The sequence below is a fragment of the Triticum dicoccoides genome, chromosome 7A (genome assembly GCF_002162155.2).
Source record: "Triticum dicoccoides isolate Atlit2015 ecotype Zavitan chromosome 7A, WEW_v2.0, whole genome shotgun sequence".
Lineage (NCBI taxonomy): Eukaryota > Viridiplantae > Streptophyta > Magnoliopsida > Poales > Poaceae > Triticum > Triticum dicoccoides.
In genome coordinates, this window is record NC_041392.1 from 294,970,161 (window position 1) to 294,975,528 (window position 5,368).

Consider the following 5,368-nt stretch of genomic DNA (forward strand, 5'->3'; position numbering starts at 1 on the left):
AAAAAATGGCAGCAAATCTCGTGAGCGCTAAGTTTCTGTTTTTTACAGCAAGATCGCAAAGACTTTCCCCAAGTCTTCTCAAAGGTTCTACTTGGTACAAACACTAATTAAAAGCACAAAACCACATCTAAACAGAGGCTAGATGAATTATTTATTGAATAACATCAAGGAAAAATATTGGTTTGTCTGCCAACAAGCACTTTTCTTTAAAGCATTTTAGCTAGGTATTGATAATTTTAATGATGCTCACATGAAAGACAAGAATTAAAGCACAAAGAGAGCATCATAAAACATGTTACAAACATACTTAAGCCTAACATACTTCCTATGCATAGGTATTTTATAAGCAAACAAATTATCAAGGCGAACAGAAACTAGCATACGCAAGGAGGGAGAAAGGAACAATAGTAATTTCAACATAACGAGATGTAATTTTGTAACACAAAAATTTGTACAACCATATTTTCCTTTCTCATAATAATTACATGTAGGATCATAATCAAATTCAACAATATTGCGATCACATACAATATTATCAACATGATCCACATGCATGTAAATTTGACACTCTTCCAAAATAGTGAGATTAAAATTAACTAAAGTCATGACCTCTCCGAACCCACTTTTATCAAAAAATTCACAAGATTGAACATTCTCCAAATATGTGGGATCTAAAGTCGACACTCTTCCAAGCCCACTTTCAATATTATTACAAACATTATTATCGATCTCATATTCATCATGGGGTTTAAATAAATTTTCAAGATCATAAGAAGAATCACTCCAATCATGATCATTGCAACAAGTAGTAGACATAGCAAAACTAGCGTCCCCAAGCTTAGGGTTTTGCATATTATAAGCACAACTGACATTAATAAAATTTATAATATCATCATTGCAATCATGCTTTCTATTCAAAGATCCATCGCGAATCACTCCATAAAGTACTTCATCACAATTTTTAGATTCACGAATTTCAAGCAAAACTTCATAAAGATAATCTAGTGCACAAAACTCACTAGCAATTGGTTCATCATAATTGGATCTCTGAAAAATACTAGCAAGCGGATGAGGATCCATAGATCTTAGGTTCTCTGTTTAGCAATAAATAAACAACTATTCAAACCAAACGAGCAAACGAGCCAAGTAAGATATCAAAGCAAACGAAAAGAGAATAGAAGAAGAGGCGAATAAAACAGCAAGGGTAAAGTGGGGGAGACGAAAACGAGACGCAAATGGCAAATAATGTAATGCGAGGGATAAGAGTTTGTGATGGGTACTTGGTATGTCTTGACTTGTGCGTAGACTCCCCGGCAACGGCGCCAGAAATCCGTCTTGCTACCTCTTGAGCACTGCGTTGGTTTTTCCCTTGAAGAGGAAAGGGTGATGTAGCAAAGTAGCGTAAGTATTTCCCTCAGTTTTTGAGAACTAAGGTATCAATCCAGTAGGAGGCCACACGCAAGTCCCACGTACCTACACAAACAAATAAGAACCTCGCAACCAATGCGATAAAGCGGTTGTCAATCCCTTCACGGTCACTTACGAGAGTGAGATCTGATAGAGATGATAAGATAATATTTTTGGTATTTTTATGATAAAGAGTAAAAGTAAAGATTGCAAAATAAAAGGTAATGGAAATAGCTTGTTGATGGAAGATTAATATGATGGAGAATAGACCCGGGGGACATAGGTTTCACTAGTGGCTTCTCTCAAGATAGCATAAGTATTACGGTGGGTGAACAAATTACTGTCGAGCAATTTATAGAAAAGCGAACAATTATGAGAATATCTAGGCATGATCATATATATAGGCATCACGTCCGCGACAAGTAGACCGACTCCTGCCTGCATCTACTACTATTACTCCACACATCGACCGCTATCCAGCATGCATCTAGAGTATTAAGTTCATAAGAATAGAGTAACGCATTAGGTAAGATGACATGATGTAGAGAGATAAACTCAAGCAATATGATATAAACCCCATCTTTTTATCCTCAATGGCAACAATACAATACGTGTCGTTTGCCTTTCTGTCACTGGGATCGAGCACCGCAAGATTGAACCCAAAGCTAAGCACTTCTCCCATTGCAAGAAATATCAATCTAGTAGGCCAAACCAAACTGATAATTCGAAGAGACTTGCAAAGATAACCAATCATGCATAAAATATTTCAGAGAGAGAGAGAAGTGCATATTTCAACCCTGAACTCTTGCCCTAGTCTATTTTACAACCCTGAACTTTAATACCGTCTAAATTACAACCCCCAAGTCTCAAAACCGGTCAGGATTCAACCCTCCCCTCCCTGATGACCGGTTTTGACTAGTCAACGGGTCCAATCAGCATGCCACGTCATTTTTTTTCAAAATTTCAAGAAAAAGTAAATAAAAAACTATAAGATCAGGGGAAAAAATATAAAAGGCAAAATTCTGAAAAAATTGTTCGCGAAAAAACCTAGGGAAAATAAAAATGATATTTTTTTTCTGGAATTTGAGTTTTTGGGTTTTTTCTGGATTTTTTTGGAAATTCATTTTTTTTATTTTCCGTGTTTTTCGGAAATTGGATTTTATTTCTTTTCCTGGATTTTCTTCGATTTTACAGGTTGTTTCCTTGGAAATTTTGCATTTTTTGCTAATGTGGCATGCTTACTGGATCTGTTGACTGGTCAAAACCGGTCAACCAGGTCAAAACCGGTCAACAGAGAGGGGAGGGTTGAATCCTGGCCGGTTTTGAGAGTTGGGGGTTGTAATTTGGATGGTATTGGAGTTCGGGGTTGTAAATTAGACTAGGGAAAAGTTGAGGGTTGAAATATGCACTTCTCTCTTTCAGAGAAGAATCAAATATTGTTCATAGATAGACTTGATCATAAACCCACAATTCATGGGATCTCGACAAACACACCGCAAAAAGAATTACATCAAATAGATCTCCAAGAAGATCGAGGAGAACTTTGTATTGAGATTCAAAGAGAGAGAAGAAGCCATCTAGGTAATAACTATGGACCCGAAGGTCTGAAGTAAACTACTCACACATCATCGTAGGGGCCATGGAGTTGATGTAGAGGCCCTCCATGATCGATGCCCCCTCCGGCGAAGCTCCGGAAAAGGCCCCAATATGAGATCTCTTGGGTACATAAGGTTGCGGCGATGCAAATAGGGTTTAGTGGTGCTCCTCGACGTTTTCAGGGTATATGAGTATATATAGGAGGAAGAAGTAGGTCAGTTGAGCCACGAGGGGCCCATGAGGGGGGAGGGCGCGCCCAGGGGGTAGGCGCGCCCCCTGCCCCGTGGACTCCTCGTCTGTTTCTTGACGTCCACTCCAAGTCCTCTGGATCACGTTTGTTCCAAAAATCAGGTTCCGAAGGTTTCACTCCGTTTGGATTCCGTTTGATATTCCTTTTCTGCGAAACACTGAAATAGGCAAAAAAACAACAATTCGCACTGGGCCTTGGGTTAATAGGTTGGTCCCAAAAATAATATAAAAGTGTAAAATAAATCCCATTAACATCCAAAACAGGTAATATAATAGCATGGAACAATAAAAAATTATAGATATGTTGGAGACGTATCAATACACATCATTCTTCATGGTGTACGGCGCAAAGGCCGTTTTGCCCTATGACATCATTCATGACTCATCTCGAGTGTGCATGTATGAAGAGAGAGGGGATGAACTTGATCGGCAAGACAGTCTAGATGCCTCGGAGGAGGAGCGCGATGTTGTAAAAGCTCGTTCTGCATTCTATCAACAACAGGCTCGCAGATACCAAAGCAGAGAAGTGCGGGCCAAGACTTATAATGTTGGTGAGCTCGTCCCGCACTTGCTAGAAAAGAAAAAGGATAAAATCAAGCCCAAGCGGGAGTGTCCCTTCATCATAGACGAAGTTCTCACTGGAGAAGCGTACCGCCTGCGTGATGCATCGGACAATCGCTTAGAGTCGAACCCGTGAAAGGCTGCCAGACTCCGAAGATTCTACGCCTAGAGACATACTCTATGTTCATCTCCTTCTCCATTTGTTTCCATTTTCTCTCTCTCTTTAATTTTTCCTCCAGCTTTGTAGCTCTTGTGCGGCTAAACCGCACACCTATGATGTACACATCCTTAAATGCATACGCTCATCCTGGGGCTTCTTTTACAGAAACTTATTATTATTTTCCAAGCATCAAGCTCACCACATATGTGTCCTTTCCTCGTATGTACCTTTTTTCGCCATTATATGCACCGTTATGACTTAAGTTTTTGCCAAGCTGGGTTGCCTGGCTCCTGTGCTTATGCTCTACGTTCCCGTTTGTTCGACTAGGGCATAAAGGGAGCACCTTTGCGATTGTTACATCCGGGTCATCCAGACTTGTACCTCTGACTGGGTGAAGCCGAAAGCTAGCATTCTTAAGGGAATATTCAGTTGGGGGACTAAAGACGTTATACCATAATTACACTATGAACCCCCAGATGTTACGTACACTGTGATTCTTCAATCACAGTTCGGGCATGCATACTAACGCACGTTCACCCAGGGAAAGGAACTCTTAACGAAACTATTCTTCTTGGAAGATGTTTCTTACAATCAACAAGTAATATAACATAGCTACCTGGATACAACTTGTCTTTTCAAGCAACTATGACCCCTACGCATGGTTTCCACGCATACCCCGGTCTATATTGTCGCTCCGGTATTCGGAAACACTCCGCACCTTCAGGTCCGGAGGTCGAAGCGAAAAAGTCTGCCATGACAATCGTTTTACAATCCGGTTAGGAACAAAATTTTCAATTGAAGTACATAGTCACTTAGACTCAAAAACTTCTTCCTCTATGCCGTCCAACAAGCTGTCTAACTTACAATCCTGTTGGGAAAACTTGGCGGCTATCTTTACTTGGTCATATACCAAACTAACTGGAATTTCTTGTCCATCTGACCCCCAAGGTCCGACCTGGTCCATATAATTCGGATCAAGCTTGGTGTACCGTGTTTTTACCATGGCCCAGGCCTCTCACGCACCTTCTCGGCAGGTCGATATCTTCCATAATCAAAAGCGTCACCGAGCTTCCCGGAATAGCTTCACAAGCTCCTCCATACTTCCTAGAGGGGAGGTGGATGGCCACAAAGTCTTGGCAACACTCCGCATTGCTTGCCGAGCTCGCTCGTGCACTTGGGACAGCTCTTGCAGTAGATCGCCTTGAGATTCGGACATTTCCTTTTCGGGACGACCAGTCAACATACCTGCAGACATAAATCTTTCAGCTCTTGCCGAGTTCGCCTGCAGCATGTCGCCTTTCGGCCCGTTGCTTACCCGCCTGTGTGACTTTCAGCTCCTCTTTCAGTTGATCTGCTGATCCTGTCATTAGAAGCGCATCAGTATTCACATTACTG